Source organism: Anser brachyrhynchus (genome assembly GCF_964034855.1).
Source record: "Anser brachyrhynchus genome assembly, chromosome: 11".
In the NCBI taxonomy this organism is placed as follows: Eukaryota; Metazoa; Chordata; class Aves; order Anseriformes; family Anatidae; genus Anser; species Anser brachyrhynchus.
Genome location: NC_137706.1, coordinates 17,738,079 through 17,757,707, shown reverse-complemented (window position 1 = coordinate 17,757,707; position 19,629 = coordinate 17,738,079). Strand labels below are relative to the sequence as shown.

General features: G+C 38.0%; 1 long non-coding RNA gene across 7 annotated transcripts in view; it reads right to left on the bottom strand.

Annotated features, from left to right (window-relative positions):
• Positions 1-19,629, bottom strand: part of LOC308200849 — a 550,918-nt gene that overhangs the window by 238,070 nt on the left and 293,219 nt on the right. The window lies entirely within an intron of this gene.

The following is a 19,629-nucleotide window of genomic DNA, read 5'->3' as shown; positions in this document are numbered from 1 at the left end:
AAGCACCATTGAAGCACACTACAAATGGAGAAAAAAAAAAAAGAAAATAAAAGAAAAAGAAAAGAAAGGAAAAGAAGAGGATGCTGATAACTTGCACAACACACAGTAGATTAGAAGTCCCCTAAATATATTGTGGAACTTGAAAAAAATATCCTTAATTTTCAAGGATACCAGTAGTCATATATCAACTGGTTTTTACTTAGAATTCTACATTATAAAAATTATTGCTGTATCTAAGCAGAGACATATTTTCATGTAATTATTTACCATTCCTAAAAACACACTAACCACAAATATGCATTTGTATATGAAGAATTCCTTTAAAAACAAAACCCCCAAAAAATAGAAATGTGAAATTTCATGAAAACATGAAAGTGAACTTTTTCCAAGGCAAACACATGCAAGTACGCAGATTTTAGTATTTCTACAACTATTTTGCTAGGAGCCTGATTAATAGGGTAGGAGACAGATGCATCTTATTATTTAAGTAACTTAAATAGAAATGTAAGAAATGACAGGAAAACATAAGTAGGTGTTTGGTTGAATGAAATTCCAGGAAAATCACTGGCGAAAAAGAAAAGATTCAGACTGCTAGACCCCCTCTGAACTTTTTATATATAACAAGAAAATGCTATTCAAAATAAGACAACAGTGTCTGAGGCTATGTTTCCAAATCCAGTTTACATAGATCGGTCAGAGTTTTTCATTTCACCAGCTAAAATCAGGTAGAAGAATGCTTTTACTTTAGCCACAAGGTCTCTCTTAAGAAGACAGGAACTTTCTTAATATTTTCTCACAGTATCAGGTGCCATTATGGGGAAAGCCAGATATCTGGTCATGAAAATCAACAACCAAGCAAAGAAAAATGATCAAGGAAACACCTCCAGTATGCCATCTCTCCCTGTTGTAACCAAAATAGAAATCAAAGAACAAGAATTATACAACTGATACCACTCAGAAACAATAAGCATTACTGTACAAATGGGATACAAACTTTACAAAATCCACTGCTTATCCTAGTTCTTTAAAGAAAGGAAGATGAAATTACTTTCTTTCTCTTTCTCTCTTTTTCTTTTTTTTTTTTTTTTCCTCTCCCATTTGAAATACCTTCAGCTGAGAACAGGCAGAATAGAGGAGCTGGGAAACTTGGCCATCGTTCGAAAACAAGGACAGGTTAACCTCAAAAGATTCAGATGTCTCAGTTCAGATAAAGTATCAGGGAGGATTTTTCAAAATAACTCAGTGTTGATCTAAACTTACTTCAGCTGAAGTCAACAATCAAACTCCCTGTGGAAGAAGAATCAGTGACTTTGAAAATGATACTCATGAAGTCTTACAGAAAAATACTTCCAGCGTCTTTGATCATGTAATTGAGATAGGAGTTTAACAAGATTAAAATTCTTAAGACTTCTTCTTGCACTTAAATATTAACTCCTACATTTTATTACTGCCTACATTTATTAACTGTAAAGTTCACAGACATCTGTTGTTTCATCTCAACAATAGTACAAATCCAACCAACCCTGTGTGGACTTGTTCACATAAGCAGATGGGAAAGCCCTGTTAGTTACTCTTGAATATTTAAATACTGTAAATTGTGAATTGAAAATGTTACAGATTAAGATGCAGTCAAGTTTTCATATTCATAAAATAAATGAACTGAAGGATTTTGGAAAATTCATGCTCCCCAGTTTGCATCATTTCAGATCCCAGAGTTTCCACATCTGACATAATGTGGCATGGCTAATGGCCAGTCCTCAGGAGGAACCATAAACTGCTTTGGAAACGTTGCTGGTGAGGAAAGAAATGTAACGTCACTGCAAATAAGCCTAAGAAACGTGTGTCTAAACTTGCATTACAGCTTGATCTCATCAGCTCACTTCAAACCTGAAATTTTATTAAAAGCCTTCCTCAAGGAAACTTTTCTTTAGCCTACAGCTAAAAACCACTGGTAATTCAGACACTGTCTTAAATGATGCTCCTCATAACTTAAGACAACAATTTCCATTCAGTTTTGTTACAAAACTTTCAAGTGCCCATCTCATATCAAGTATTTGCCATTGTGAGACAAAAAATGGCTTAGCATCTGGCTGTGTGGTCTTTGCTATCAGCAATCCTATTCTACCGACAAGCTCTGGACAGACTTTCAGATTATCTTCTCATAAAATAGCTCTATGGAGACAAGAGTCAGATCTCCTTTTTTAAGAAGTGGTGTTGCACAGAAAGGGTGATTTTGACATAAAGAAGTACAGACAGTTTTATTTTATGTTTTATTATAGTACTAAAAAGGATTTCTTTAACATGCAGTATCTACGCAACACTTTCCATTACTTTAATAAACCCTAGTGCCATAGATGTTAATTTTAGCTGGATAAGGTTTTGGCCCACATGTAGAAATTTATATAGGATTTTATAGACTTCTTTTTTAGTAGGAAATGTAGGAGATTTTTGTAGAAAAATAATAATAAGATCTTGCATTTATGAAGGATCTTTTCTTCCATTTCATTTTGCTGTTGGGATATCCTTGGATGAGTATCACAGTAATCTGAATGAATAAAAAGACAGGAAGGCACAGAGGTCTACACTAAAACAAGGACTTTCTGATATCAGTAAATTATAGAATCTGAAAGGAGTTAGCACCTTAAAGGATTTGGCTTAATAGAAGCAATGAAGCCTTCATATTTAATTACATATTCCCTTTGAAACACAGAAATTATGGCAAAATTCCACTGGAAATAAAAATTAATAAGGAATGTTGAACATACACACACACTTAATATGTGAAAATAGGAACCAAGATATGTACGTCCAAAATTAACATTGTAGGAAACATTTTTTTAATTCCTTAAAGGCAGTTGTAAAAGACTAAGAAAGTGAATTCAATTTGTGTTGCTGTTTTTGTTGTTTGTTTTTAACAATAATGGGAGAGGTGTATAGCACTGGAAGGGAATAATCCTAACGGAATTCACCAAATCTTTTTAATTACACGAAAAGAAAAACCACATCAAGCCAAACGATCCTTTTGTAAAATAACTTAGCTTTAGAAATACAAGTGCTTTTAACAGTGCATTTATAAGGAATATCAAAAATTACGGAAAGAAAAGAAGAGAGTTGCTTCCGTGAGCTGGCGCTTTGCATGGGCAGGATTCCCTGAGCGGTGGGACACCTCCACCTCATGCAGCCATCTGCTCAGGGCAAACAGCTGAGGCAAGACCTTTTCCTAAGCCACCCTTTTTCTAGGGCTCAGGTGTTAGCCTGAACCTCCAGCAAGCTTTTAAAACTGAGAGAAGTTCTCCCATTTTGAAGGACCCACAAGTCATAGCTGCAGTGCTCAACCAGCTGTATCTGGCTATTAGGAATGGGAACAACCAAAGGGCTTCAATTGGCTTTCAATGGAAAAGGCCCACTTGAAAACAGGATTGCCTACGAACAGATGCCTGAATTTAATCACCAAAAAGGCCTCAAAACTGGTGGGATGAAACAGAGTTAGGACACATGGGAAAGATGTGTTGTCTCCAGGAAAACAAACGATACGAGGGGAAAACTACTCCTAGGATCAAAAACTGGGTCTTGCGTTATTAAAAAGGGAGCCTGCCTTGAAGGAAGCGCATGTCTCTATGCTTGCAGGCCCAAATTCATTTTAATGCACTAGATTTTGAAGAGGAAAATTCATTTTAAAAGGACAGAATTTTAAAGAGTACTGTGATAAAAAAGTTTCAAAATATCAGGCAGATGTTGGTCACAAAAGAAATTTGCTAAATCCAGCTATTCCAAAAAGTATCATTAGTATACAGTACAGACATTCCCTAAAAAATGTTCTGAAAACCTTTGACTGTGTATGCATATTCCAATCTACATAAAATCATAACAAAGATAAGTTGCATGTTTAAAGTATTTTGAAATGACATATTACATATTGCACTGTAATCCTCCCAAAATAATAACAACCTTACATGGATTGGGCACGTACTTCAAAAGCGGGATGTTTTCAACTGATTTCAATAACTTACAAATAGCTGAAGTAGATTTGCTTCATTAAAAGGAAAAAAAAGAAAAATGAAAAAAAAGCAAAGTCAAGACCTTTCTTGCCAAGATCAAACCTAGAGAATATTTTGACAGCTAAATTATAAACTATGAGAACCAGGGGAGTTGTTATGGACCATCAACTGCAGTGAAGCCAGGGAGTGTTATTCAATTAATCATTTTACTCATTAGAGGTAAGTAAAAGCCAAAATAAAGTTAATCAAAGTCCTTCATACCCTGTGTTTAGAGCAGCTCCCTGTGTCTTGATGAATTCTTATTGTAATAGGAACATTTCAAAAACTGATCAATAACCAGAAATTCCTGAAGTCTTAAAAATTAACACCTTTCTATAGTTATAAGTCAATGAGGAAATAATACCCAAAAGAAATGAGGAAGTCAACACAAGTTCAGTGCGACATTAACATGTGTGTCCCAAATTGTTAGATTTAAGTCGTTATATTTTTCCAAGCAGCTAATTTTCCCTTTTTGAAGTACTCACAGAAGGTCAGGATGAGTTTAAACATCAAAGCTTTACGAATTAAACAGTTTCATAGAAAACAGAGGAAGAAAACTTGCCTGAAGTAAGACTGTAACGTGATGTGACATGGCCCACCTTCTGTCCAGGACAAAATACAGCAGGGAAATCACTCCTACTGCCCTGGCATAGTGGAGTAGAGCTGGAAGAATGGCTTACCTTAGGCACACACATGCATAAGCATGCAGCCCCCACCCCAGAGGTATTTTGTCCCTGAAAAAAACACCTCTCCTGCTTCATAGCTTGACTAATTCCACACTTTCCACTATTGGCAGAAATTTTATGAATTCTTGTTGACATGTTCTATACCCATGTTTCAACCCATGGTAAGAATGACAATGCATGAGATATGAATGTGAGTTGTTATAAAATAACCCACAACTCAGGGACTCTGTAAATTTATCCATAAAAGCTGAACGGCAATAGCTTTCCTTTAGAAAAAAAAAAAAAAAAGACTTAAAAAAATCCATTTCTAAGACAATGCAGCTTTGACAACTATCATTTAGATGTCTCTTCAACAATTGTTACTGTAACTTCATTTCTGTTGGGCAGCCTTGAACATAGCATATACATTTAGAACAAAATTAGTAAGAAATTAATTCTGAACATAAGGACATTTATGATAAATAACCTGTTATTGTGATGACTAATGGAAGACTCCCGTGAGAACTGCAGTTTTGATTCCTTTGGGAATTTTAAGAGAGAGCACTTATCAGAACATAGCTAAGTCTCCTTGGCTTAACAACTGAGCCAGAAGTCTAGCAAAATCAAATTCACTTCTTTAGCCAAATCTAGGAATCCAGTGAGATGATGAAACAACAAAAATCCTCATAAACTTTTGGTATCTGCAAATTCTCAGGCTACACACTAATGGGCAGAAAAACAGAACCTTGCCAGAAAAAAAAAAATGTTAAAGATGGTATCTGTAAATGTGCAGCTTACCTGCTCCCCCAGACACTTCTTAAATCTGTTTGCCAGAATGATTGCCTTCCATTTGCTGTTGCATCAAACAACATACAAAGCATTATTCAGCAAATCAAAGGTGCATCTAACCGCTGAAGATACACTCCTATCCACAAGCCAGTTGAAGCCCTTGTCATGCTGAGCTGATATTGAGAAATATTTCCCAGAAGTACTCAGCCAGATTCTCAAAGCTAAATGCCTCGGCACGGCTCTGTACTGCATGACTTGTGCTGGTGGGACTCCGCTAATTTCATTGGAATTGCATCAGCAATAACATCAAGGAAAACAGTGATAAATAAGATTTATTTATTTTTAATTTTTACCTTTTCCATCTCTGCCACTGAGCTTTAGTAGAATAAATGGTGAAAAAGAGCAAATTTAATACCACCAAACACGTGGAAGATATGTTTCATTTTCCACAAACAACATTTGTTTCAAGAACGGTATTCCAGGAGTTACATGCTTCATACAAAGGAACAGAGAAGGAATAAGATTTGAAAAGAAATATATTCATAAAAATGTCTACCCCCAAAATGGGTGGTAGATGCTTCACATGAGGGAACATTCACTATACTGATCAGATAAATTTGCTGGTTCAAGCAGCTCCATCTATGACACCATTTGCACATCTTTTAAGTAGGTCTATTGCTATTACAAAAATACACTGTATACTAGGAGATACCAGACAGAAAGGAAAGAAATAAAAGCAGCCAGAGTTGGAAATAGAAGATATGGCCCTCAATGTGTTAATTCACCAATGCATTTTTAAAACAAGTAACTTATAATGCAGATTGCTACTCCCCGGCATTTGGGCTACACATCTTGCAGAATGTTCTTTTAAAAAAATTATACTTGAAGTGTAAGTAAAACTATGTTCAAAGTGTATTTTTGTCTCAGGCCTGATGATAACTTATCATTTTTTGGGAGTAATGGGTTTCATGAATTTCATGGCTAACTGACATTCACTCCCCTCTTTCTTTGAATTCTGAATAGCAATGGCTAAATTTTTTTTTTTTTTAACTGCAAGTGTTGACCTTTCAGAGGTGGGTCCCCATACGGAAGGTGAAGGGCAGGTGTCCTGCTGAGATAATGTCACTCCTCAGCTTGCTGAAAACCATTGTGAAGTGCACTCAGAGTATGACGTTATCTCAGCATGAGCCACGCACCCTGGAGTGCCCTACTGCTTAAATGACAATGCTGAAAGGTGGTAGAAGGATGGCAACAAAAGAAAAGTTTTACATAGGGATGGTGGCTAGATGTACTACAGCTGGTTAAAATAATTAATAAATACAGAACTGACAGAATTACCAAAATTTTAATCCCACCCCAAGAACAACTTCCAGAAAATGCCATGAGTACAGTATTTCATCCAATATCTTGTCTAATATTCAATACTTGAATCAGCTGCTAGAATCATATGCCAGTCAGAGCTGTTCATAAGAGTGAAATCTGCAAAACTTAATAAAAGTCAAGTGGATGTCAATGGGACTATCGTGAGCTATTATGAGAAATATATTCAAGCTATGATACAATGCCAATGGACAATTCATGACTAAATTATTTGCTGTGATTTATTTGCAGCCGTAACTCAGTTTGTGGCAAGCAGAGAGAGCTGAAAGCTGGGAGGTTTTCCAGGTTCGAAACTAGTTCTGGAGCCAAAAAGGACTGCCTGTTAGCTCGCATTAGACCTGGAGGGAATATCAAGCCAATTTCTTAATCAAACTAAACCCAAACTTCTATCTTACTCTCCTTAAGGCTTCCCTCCAAAATAATTCCTGGTGATGTTAGAACAAACAAACAAACAAACACCACCACCAAAGCCCTGTACCAGATCACAAGGATATAACAGAGATTGCCAGGGAGGAGGGGAAAGGCACCCCACAGCTCAGGTTGCAATGAGGCTAAAAGAAAACTATCGGTACTAGGTTTGTAGAAAATACAGATCCTTGTACTGACACAACCAAGTCACTGGTCACTGTAAGCTGAATTTGTACTCGTACGCTTTCAGGAACAGAATGGGAGAAACGGTCACATACTTCCTGACTGGCCTGGTTTTCTATTTTCTACCTGCCTTTTTATCCTTAGATATGAGCCCCCCTCTTCTAAGAGGCATCTTGCCTGGCATTGAGATCAGACAGCTCAAACTGAGAACCTGAACTTTTGGCAGCGAGCATGAGCACAGACAGCAAAATACAACACGCCCTACTCAAAGACAGGCAAAATCCGTATGGCTGAAGGTGCTAGCACTTTTCTAAACTGTTTTAGTCCATCTCTAATGGAAATCTAATGGAAATCATAAATTACTGAAAAAGGTCCACAGGTGCTGAAATTTACTACTGTGTTGACTGCTGGCAAGGTCTGAAAGTGAGGAACAATGCAAGATGTGCTATGAAAATGAAATATTTATGACATTCATATTCTCCCTCAAGCTTAAAAAAAAAAAAAAAAAGCAAACCTTTTGCTTAGTGACCAAATAATAAAGCTAAAAATGAAAAACAAAACAAATGAGAGAGAAAAAAAGAAAATGTCAACAAACCAAATCAAACCAAAATCCAGTCCTTGACCTAAGTGGGTGTTATCTGAACTGTCTTTGCAAGCGGGATACTTCTGATAACAGGTCATCGTTATATATTTATTTATTTATGGGTATTGTAACATTATCTTAGTGCAAGAATACTATGCTCTCAATGAAGAGAAGAATGGAATGGCTCATCATGTTAAATTCTGAATAATCAATAACATTTCTCAACATGCTATTCAGTAGAGCGCATTACTTGATATTATATTCACAGAGAGGAAGTTGAGATAATTTTTCCTACAAGTAAAAGCTTGCCATAGTTATCGTAGTTTGCATGAGACAGGAATGACTTGGAGCAAGGACAATAAAAAAGCAGGGGGGAAATTACACTACAGATTTGATCTGGCTTCCACAATCAGTTTGGCAATTGGTTTCATTGGGAACAGCTTCAAGCCTTGCAAGAATTAATGAAAAATAAAGGTTGGCTTTGAGCAGAATCGGCACAAAAGATAATGTGAATGGCATGGAAGGTTTTGATTTTATGCATTAGACTTGGGCAGGGGGTGAAGAGCAATCACTTTTAGATTTTCCAAATACAAACTTTGATATTAACTTGGTGGCAGTCCTGTTTTAAACAATTCACACCTAGTTGCACCTTGAAAGCTTAGAAATCACACTGATGTCTACCATATGTGCGGAACAACAATTTAAAAAATGGGGTGACACAAAAGCTAGGATCTTTCCCATCAGGTGCAGGTATATTTCTATAGCATACTTTATTTTTTAACACTAATTCTTTAAAGGTAAGTCTACGATGGAGAGTCAAGGACAGGTTAGTTTTTATAAAGCACAAAGATAGGAAGCGTTGCGAGTACAGAGGTACAAGACAATGCTCCTACTATCAAACCCATGGGCAAAAAGCCAGCAGAAGACCATGTGTCCTTCAGATGCCCATCACCACCAACCCCAGAACCCTCTGGATTATGGCTCCTGCCTCTCTCCCCTGAGCCTACTGTGCATAACAGATGAAGCCTGATTTCTAAAGGACTCCACAAGAGGTCACCACAAGATGAACAAATTGTTGTCATCCATTCTGTAATGTTACTGCTTAAATTTCACAGACATTGATATGTATCTGCTGAGCTGCATGGGAAGGAGTTCAAGTGAAAAAGCAACATATGTCATTCTTGCAGTATCCTGCACTCCAGCAAGGTCAGAAAGGCAATGGTGTTAGAGTCTGCTTGTGCAATGCCTTGTGTTGGTGACTGGTGTTACCTGCGTGACACAGGAGTTGCCTCGTATGTGGAGTTTGGGCTCTGAGAAAGCATCTGCACTGTGCGAGGGTGTGTGCCAGACAGATGCCCAAGCCTCAGAGAAACGTGATGGCAGTTGGGTATGTCCTCAGGCTGTCTCCTCCAGCCCACCGATGAAACCCATCAAGTTAAAGCAAAAAACAGGGGCTTGGTAAGAGTTAATATTTTGGACAGTCTAATGAGAAACTGTTGGAGGTCAGAGTGACACTAATCCCCAACAACACAGGAATAGACTTGGAAGTGGCTGAAAACTTCTTCCAGCCCCCACTCAGCAAAACATTTAAGCTTGTGCTCACCTAGAAGCATTAGCGTCAACCGGCTTGATCACATACTTAATACGGAGCATGGGAGAATCACATGCCTTTAAAAAAAAAAAAAAAAGGCGCTGTCTGGGATCTAAAGAGACAGATAAACCAATATTTTCATTTTTGATTTGCCTGTCACATTCTAAAGGTTCAGAAGCTGTGAAATTCTGAGTCTGGAAACAGTTTCCAAGTGCTATTTTGTGCGCTGATTTGATTTGTACAAGGATCAGCCTGAGACAGGTCATGGAGAGCAAATCACTTTAGTAAGCTAAACAGTAGTAATAATTTTAAGTGCTATTTTCCCCTTGAGATTAATTTTATTTTCTAGTATAACCAGAGGCCAGTCAGAGAAAGAGGGAGAGAATGACATTTGCTGAGACCCTAAAAGAAAGCTTAATGACGGAAAGGGGGTTCCAAGATAATGGTAAATAGGGAGAGACAACTTTAATAACACAGCAAGACTTTACACTTATGGAGGATGAAATTCCCCATGACACATGGGGCTAGTACAAGGATCATAAAGTTTAAATGTTTACCCAGCAGAGAGGTGAGCTTCACCCACGGTTACTTGCCTGTCCTCCAAGAGTGCACACACAGAAGCAGGCAAAATAAACAGACCCAAACCCCATGGTAAGTCCCTCAGAGTAGCAGGTTAGCACAGGGGTATTTCTATTTTATGCACAAAGAAACAGTGTCAAAGAGGCACTAGATAACAAAGATTGCTTTAAGGATTTCATTAGGATGGTGTGTGCGTAGAGATGAGGAAAGGTGGTTCTGAATCAATTAAACCAAGACGAGCGGCAGGAATGTCCTTGCCTGCACACAACATCGTGAGCTGGATGAACCACGAAGCTTGGCACAGCCCTTCCCTAGCCCCCGAAAAGCAGCCCATGGCAATGAACCCTGACTTCTCTGAGCAAATGGATCATACACGATCCCTGGGTGTAAAGCTCAGCTCTCCCAGCTCTTCCTTCACTTAGCTGGTCCTGCTGGATACGCTTTCCTCTCTTAGTTCTTCATAATGTCTTTGCCATGCCCATCTACTAATTCCTATATAAACACAGACACTTCCCCAAAACATTCATTAAATCCCAATGTTTGCCACTACTGTCATAAACTTCCCTACTCCATTCAAGGACTGAGTAATAACTTGTTGAAACATCCTATAGCAATTGTAGGTTGTGTGGTCCTACAGGCACAGTTAGAAGAATGGAGAATTTCATATGAAGAGTTTCTATAATTCCTGTAGTTAGGACTCACATAAATTGTATGGGATTTAATCAGCTTACAATAGCATTAATGGAAAAACAGTTACTAGTTTTTGTGGGATGTGGGTTGTGTCCTATAGCCTGTTATAAAAAGCAGTGATATTTAGTTAACCAAGGGCCTCTGACAATGATTTTGGTAAAATGTTGAATGAGAGAAGTAAAAACTGGGATTTTTTTAGAAAGACAATGTATTTCTACATTTCTTTCATTTGTACTTATATTTTGAAGCTGGAAAAGGTAGAATATAAAATTTTAAATCCTGTGAATTAAATTCAAGACTTTTTTACTTGTAGGAAAAATGAACTGAAACATTTATCACTAAAACTGAAACTTCGAGTTTAGAATGAAATGGCTTTGACTTTTATTTTTAAACATTTTTTTTTTAAATCTTATTTATATCATCTTAAAACTCGAAATATAAAATCAGCCTAACTAATGAACCAAAAGCTCATTTGCACACTCAACCCCTGAAGTAAGTCATCTGAAGCTCCCTCTGGATTGTCCGTAGGACTGTACAACCAGGGAGGATTAAAATGTTAATCAAACACTACCTACAGTTTTAATCTTCCAGGCACTTATGCGCATTAAAAACTTCCTGTATGCAAGTTGCCCTTTTGAGTTCAAAGCTTTTTCTTACCTATATGAAGTTATTTACATGCACAAGTGTTTGTAGGTTCAATGCCTATAACCTGAAAAGCAACAACATTTTCAATAGTCCTTCTTCAGCTACTTCTTGGAAGCAGTTTGCTCTAGGGAGGCAAAGAGTTTCTGAGTATCTATCGTTTTAACTAGTGTTCTTCATCAGGCGTCTCTCTGATTCTTGACAACTCACGAGATTTAAACTGCAAAATACAATATTTTCTACCACAACAGTGTTACTGGAAATGCAAAGCATATGGTAAATTTTGAGTAAACTTTACACCCTTCCCTAGAGAAAATAAATTTAAAAATAAACCTGCTATAGAATCTAAAAAAGGAATCACATTTACAACACACAACTAAGTCACTGCTGCACATTATGAAAAATTAAGTGAGCTAAAATGAGTACAACTTCCCAAAGCAAACAAGGGGAACAACGGGGAATTGTTGCAAAAAATATCTGAAAACTTAACCGACATTGTTTTCATCTATTAGAATCTCTTACTGTCATCTCTCAGGAGATTTTGACTTCTGCATTAGAACTCACTTCATGGTTATCCTCTTAACTCTCTGTCCTGCTTTCAGACTGGACAGTCTGCTTCACCTCGGGTTGATTCAGCAACTGGATCTACAAGGATGCACATCTGCCTTGTTGTGAAGCCCAGTTCATTTCCAATATAAAATGCTCTATAGATAGCAGTTTTTTCCACCATTACTAAATATAATGAGTCCTGGAGTGGAACTTGGCAGTTTTTTAGCATTGTACAGCAATTACCAGGAAGAACTGAAGAACACCATCATTTCCAAATGAAAGAACAGGGAATTAGATAAGCATAATGCAATTCTCCATTGGAGTAAGGATAGGACACCAGAATTCTGTAGCATATTTTTTACATATACAAATGGGCTCTTCTGAATTTCAGAGATGCTCCATGCAGCATAAATAGTCTTTTTTCAACTAAAAATCAGCCAGTACCCAAGCTGAAGTTAAAGGAATTCATGCTACCTGAAGAAAAGATTCTTTATTTCTTGTCATAAATATCCTGTTGTGGTGTGGAGAGCAGGTTTTAAAAAGAGAATAGAAAAAAAACCTGCTCCTACCAAATAAATAAAACAAAATATACTGCACCAGCTATTTAGATTGTCCCAAAAGAACTCCTTTCTCCTTTTCTCCTGAGCTTGAGCCTACATGAGAAAAGAGTGACCCCTCATTAATACCCTCCTTACAGACTGCTTATTGTTTTTACTTGTTTTATTTCCTTGCACTTGGAAATAGAAGCAATAAATTTCCAGGGAAATGAAACTCACTTATCAGATTTTCCAGGCATCAAGTTTCATATTAGGAAAGAAAAAAAAAAAAAAGAAAAAAAAAAAGAAAGAAGAAAAAATCATTCTAACTGGGCTCAATACAGCTGTAAACCAATGTATGGAAGCTCTATCAGAGATTAAACCTTCCTGGTAGGCTCGCTGTCTTAAGCCTTGAGATTCAGTCACAAATTTTCTTGTAAGGGACAACAAATTTACAGAGCAAGTATTTAATGATTCACAATCGAGGCACCTCGAATCAAATCAATGCAGCTGACATTTAACAAGATCAAATACTGCCCATGTTAGAAACAAAATGTGGATGGGCACTGATCGTCCCTACCCTTCGCAAACCCTTCTTTACCAGCTTAATTGCCTAGGTGTTCAGATTTTTTTCCCTTCCAATAAGCAGTTTTTTTGTTTTTTTGTTTTTTTTTTAATGTAACGCTCTGATAGGAAAACACAAATAAGAAATTTCTCAATTTAAAAAGTTTTGTTTATTCCTCCAAAATGCCTGTGTTTTGTTTTTTTTTCCTCTTGTTTCCTGGTAGACAGAAATTTGCCTTAACGCTGCTCTGCTAATCACTGCCCGCTTCTCTTTCTCCTCTCGGCTGACCCCGCAGAGATTTGAGCTCGCACAGGATCAGGCTGACTGAGAGAGTATCTTGGACCAGGTTCCACCACCAGTTAGAGCACTGCAAATCAAGATTAACTCCACAAAACTTAGTGCAACGAATCTAGATTTAAATCATTTCAATGGGGATTTGGTTCACACGGTGAAATCCTCCCGCAAAGGTAAATACAGCTATCGGGGTGGGGTGTGCAGGGCAATATCTTCACAAACCGCTGGCAGAAGGGAAGGGAATTTAGAAGAATTTTAGAAACCTCATGAAAGGTAATGTCTGGTATGAAAAGTACCTTCTGCGTGTGTTTACGTGCCATTCTGCGTAGCTGTACCCAGCCACGTGCCCTCCTAACCCCGGGAGCGAGGACGGAGGTCGTTAAAGGTCTCTGAGCTGAGTGCACATCTCAGGTGTGGGGTCACTCTGTGAGCAGCATCGCGCCTGGGACTGTGTTCAGACAGACGGATGGCCACAGCTCCTGCTCCTCAGCTGCCAGCTCAGCCTGTCACACAAGCCTGGAATACTGCATCAAAGTTTCTGTTAGATGTCAACAAGGAGACAATTCACTGGGTCCCAATCACGCCTTAATCTCTGTGTTGTTTTTTTCCCCTCTCACTTAAAGGATGCTTTTTCTTTTTTTTTTTTTTCCTCCTCCTCTCTCTCCCCAAGAGCTCCAAATTAGCCAAAGAAAACATTGCTGGGCTCTCAGAACAAGCAGGAGCGAAACGAGCCCCTTTTTCTCGTGGTTGCCACGAGGAGGCACTGCAGCCTGCTTTATGGAAGGTGCTTTTTTTTTTTTAATAATTAAAAAAAAAAAAAAAAAGAAACGGGAAAGAAAAGACAAGAGGAGAGGGAGAAAAAAAGAACCAACCACCCTGGTGAAGTGTCTATTCGACACCACCACGGCTTTGGTGTCATTCCCTATTTAATGGCTGTCAGTGAGGGGGAAAGACAACGTGGTGGGTAATTAAAACCAAATTGCAGGCAGGAGATGACTGCAGAAGAATGATATTGTCATTAATACTGATTTAACATGCACCTGGGTAAGGTGAGAGAGTGCAGCTAGGGAAATCGCAAAGGCACGAGGGTTGCCTAATTTAAAGATGTAGGGTTTCTAGCCTAAGCATGTTTAAAACCTAAATAAAACCATCGTATTATGACAGAGGATATAAAACTGAAACAAATGTGCTACACATGCCTGTTAAAAAGAAAAAAAAAAAACTCCAACCCTGTGTTCTCTGCAAAGCAAGTGCTGCATCCTCTCTGAAGTTCAAAAGTATTTTTTTTTAAAGAAGGTTTTTTGTTGGGTTCTCTCATATCTCAGTTTCTAATGTGCTCATTGCTTCCTCTGCTCTTACAAAGCTGGCTGATGAGAAGGGATCTTTGTTAGATGGAGGGGGAATGAACCACTGAAATATCCAGTCTGTCTCACGGAAAAAAATCTGCTCCATTAATATTTCAGTGAGTAAAGATTCCCCACCTGGTATTTAGTGCCGGACTGTACTGTGATGCATTTATGAAGAAAGGAAACTGTGGACTAGCTACTGAGACAGGAAATAAAGCAGGGAAAGTTTGTTAATGATAACATGTTGCAGACTGCACAGTTTTGTACTGTTAAAGCCCTGATTGGATTCTTTTCGAAAGCTCAATCCCACTTTCAGTAGAGCTAGAGAAAGCTCGTTGTCTGTTCAGCATACAGCTAAATGCAACGTAAATCAGCAGCCCTTAATTATAAATCAAAATACTGGATTTTTTTTCCTTAATGAAACAATTTAAGTTCGATGCTTTAAGAATATTTTTATGATACCTAAGGATGAAAAAGTAAATTTTAAAAAGCTTACACTTTCTTTCTTTCTTCTTTTCTTTGTTTCTTTTGTTCATTTTTTTGTTTGTTTGTTTCTTTTTGGCAATTTATTATCTGGACATCACATCAAATTCAAATAATAGGAAGAGCAACATCTGAGGCAACATATTGCTATAGAAGAATATGTTTAACCTGCAGCTGAAACCAGCTGCATAAACTAACTGATAAATCTTTTGGTTTAACAGTAAATGAATGCCTGTGTTACGGAAATGACCATCCTTCTGCCCTACTCCTAAAACACGAGTAATTAAAGAAGTTGTGAAGATGCACAAATCCACAGAGAAAACATATTCGACGTCTTGACCCCAAAAGAAAAAAATTACATTAAATTAAATTAAAAAGTGAAAAGAGCTTGGGTAGAGAAAATAAAAGTGTTGGGTCCTGACTCAAAGCCTGTTGAAATCCACAGTGAAGTTCCTATGAAATTCAGTGGACTTGATCAAACTCATCGCCCCATTAACACGACAGGATTGCAGATTCTCTCTTTGTTTTCCCTTTTTGTATCATTTGCAAGAATCTAAAAGGTTCGCTTATACTTTTAACTGGATCCCCAAAATGTTTGCCATCTTGTTCCGATCATTTGTACGATTCCTCCTAAGCGAAGTGACCGTGAGCAGAACACCCCTCTCCCCGTCCCACCACGCAGGCTGGCAAGCTGCCCCTGCTCCTCGCGGGCTTCTGCTGGGGGGCACAGAAGCAAGCTTGCCCTGCTGCCTGGAGGGAGGGAGGGAAGGAGGTAGGAAAATGCTTGTGTTCAGGGGGAGCTCAGCGCTGGGTCGGAACACACTCAGACATCTTAAAAGACAGGTGTCCAGTATGTTGAATTCACAAAACCCCATAAAGCCGGGTGAAAGATGACAGATGCAAAGGTAAAGGAACGCAGCTGACCTGGATGTGGGTTCTGGCTGCACCACTGGCCCCCAGTTCCCTTTCACAAAGCTGATGGCAATTCTCTGCCTGACTTGGGGGCAGTAAAGATAAAGCCATCGCTGCCTGGGAAGCCCTCGGATTTTGTGATGAGAGGCCCCAGAAGAAGCAAGGCAGGCAGGTGCTGCTGGGCGCGGTGCAGGCGAGCTGCGGCTGCTGCGCCTTGCTGGGAGGCTGGCAGGAAAATCCGAGGTCTGTTAAGTTGCAGCGAGTTTCACCGGCTTTACTGAACAGGCTTGGAAACCAGTTTCAGCCTTTACAGACTCTAAATTAAAACCTGCTAGGTGATCATCAGATCATGTGTGTGCTCGCCCGTTTCGCTCCAATAACTCTTTTCCAATATTGTAAAAACCAGGACTCCAGTGCCATTCACAAACAACAAACATTGGTCAGATGAACATAAGATCAGCATTTATTTTATTTTATTTGTAGATGAATATTTTATGGCTCAGTATTTTCCAGATCCTAGATCAGAATTCGGCTATCAATTTTCTGGACCCTGACACTCCATTTTCTTAATTGATAGTAATTTAAAAATCAAGTGACTTATTTGCAGTCTACTTTCTTGTTTAAGGAAAAAAAGGGAAGCAGACATCTTTATAATAGCTGCCTAGAGAAATGTCATGACAAATTGCAGCATAGATCAGAAATACTACTTAGTAAAGAGCTTAATACAAGCAGCTTAATACATAAATATGAAAAAAATACGAGCAGGGAAAAAAAATAGAATCCTAATCTCTTTTGCTCAACTTTGAAATCTCTAAGGCCGACATCCTAAAAAACCTGAGTGTTTTATTTTACCATCACAAGCAGTCCCACTTAACTCAAGGTAGTAACATTAATACAGTACGTATGCCAATATTCACGACGATAAGACCTAAAGTACATTGTGTAGTTGGGAACATTAGCTGTGTTTTTCCCTTCCTGTTCCTTCTTTTCTATCACTTGTAAACCACATATTATGGTATTATTGCATCTGCCTAAACAGAGAGATTCTGATAAACCACTTCCACTGCTGCATCAAAGCACAGTCTAAATGTTTGGATATAAATCAGTTAAAATCTCTTTTTCGCTTTCAAAAACATGCAAGATGAATAACTTTCTTTACTCCTTAGTTTTCTGAGACTTAGATAGGGTTTTTTTTACCATATGCAGGTTCATACAAAAAAGCTGTTTGGGGATGATTAAATTAGAAATGTGTTTTTATATCCATTATATAATTTATATATATATATATATATAATGGATCCATTGTATAATGGATCATTTTGTGAATTGATGATTTTGTCATAATTTGGTAAAGGAACCCCCGAATACTTTCTTATATGACATATGAGGAGAGGAGACGCACAGGTCTCTAACATTTTTTATGTTTTGTCCACCCTGAATTCAGAGAAAAAATCCAAACACAAAATAAAGCCAGCTTCCAAATCATTATCTTATATTCAATAAGCCCTGTGCTAATAAGGTGTCAAATACCATCAGAAAGTCGTGCGTTTCTCACGTAAACACAGGAAAGGAAGTGATCAGTCTTCAAGGCGATTGATAATTCATTGGCAGAAAACAACAATGCTCAACCCAAGGAAAGCATCTCTTCTGCAGCGAGGTGGAAATGTGACCCCATTCCCAACAGCTGACTGCAATAACGCCTTGAAAATCATAAAGCAATTACCTGGCACTTAATACTGGGTTATTATTAGAAAACTATTTTCTCCTGAAAAAAAATCATTTTCTTGAACTGCTACAAGCAAAAGGCAAATAACATCCCTTCCACCTTTTAAAAATATTAATGCCTCTATATTGAGTTTATTTGCTGTTGAAGTAAGAAATACATGGGACAAATCCTCCCTAGGTGCAAAGTGATATTGCTCTGTGGGCTTCCACGTAGCTATTTTCATTTATTCTAGCTCTGGACCTGGCAGAGCAATTTTTATTTTTTTTCCCCCCAAGAAAGGTAACAGCTGCCAGCAGCAAACCCAGAAACATCCAGTTTCTGTTATATTTTGCTTTCACATGAAATGGAATGTCTTCGGGGAGCACACAGGCATGCTAATGAGACAGGTTCAATGGAGATAGACATACTGGGCCAGCACCTTAGCCCCTGGTCTGGTTACCCTGTGCTGCTAAGGCACTGCAAAGCGGCTGGGTAGCTGCCCTAAAGGGGGCATGGGAGGATTTCCATTGCGTAGGGATTCTTGCTTATGAACTTTCATTAACACAGGGTTAATTTCTAAGGACACTGAAGAGTCAAAATGTCTTGCAATCATTCCAGGACTGCTAAAAGGAGCCATTTAAAAAAATAATAATAAAAAATTGTTTGGATTCATGTAAATGTGTTTTGTTTGCAAAGGAGAATATTGAATGTTGGACTTGTTTTAACTCAGCAAATACTGTAATATTAATGTATTCACTGAGTGGATTATGAAATTTATCTTGTAATTTGTTGCTGCTACTAGTTGTCATTTTTGATTCCTGGAAAAATGAAATAAGATTTAACTTCAAAAAGTTCTTCTTTATTATCTAATTAAATAAAGGTGGCAGATTAATTGACTAATTGGTGCTCATGTATAGATGGAGACATATGGAAAGGATTTAAGATTAGACATATGGAAAGGATTTCTAAGATCTGTAAGACTGTGAGCAGCATTTTATCAGATGTTTTGTATACAACACGTGACCTGCACAAAATGCTGCATTCAGCATATAAGCCAGATTCATAAATGGGTACATCTGAAATTCAGCCTCATGGACATATTCACAATCAGCAAAGATGCAGACTATAATTCCGTTTTGGACACAAACTCGGCAACGAGGAGGAATCCTAAATACATATTAACATATCACATTAAATAGCGATTTTGTTGGGGGCAGAATCTACCATTCACACTCGGTGTGAGTTATAGCCAAATACTTGAAGAATATGAGTGAGAAGGGGCCAGAAGGATGTAAGCCACCCTTTTTCAGCATTAATTCACAGGGAGACGGTCTAGACAGCGGAGCTCAATGCCACAATATACACACAGGCTATATACACATACCTAACATACAACCATGCTTGCAGCAAAGAAAAAGAGAAAGACCAAGTCAGACAAGCCCTGCAAGAGAAAAACAGTTACGTTTGGTTAGGTTAATGGGTTGCAATATTCCTGCCACATCTGCAATGGTTTTAGAGGATTTATACCTGTAGTGAAGCAAAAGATGACCGCATTGCATTATCTTCTTTCAAATAAATACAATATATTCTTGAAATACTGCTTTGGTCAAGTGCCTGGGATTCTTGTTCAACTCTCTAGAAAAGACTTTGGCTGCAACTCAGTATTGTAATGCTGATTTGGAAATTTTAATG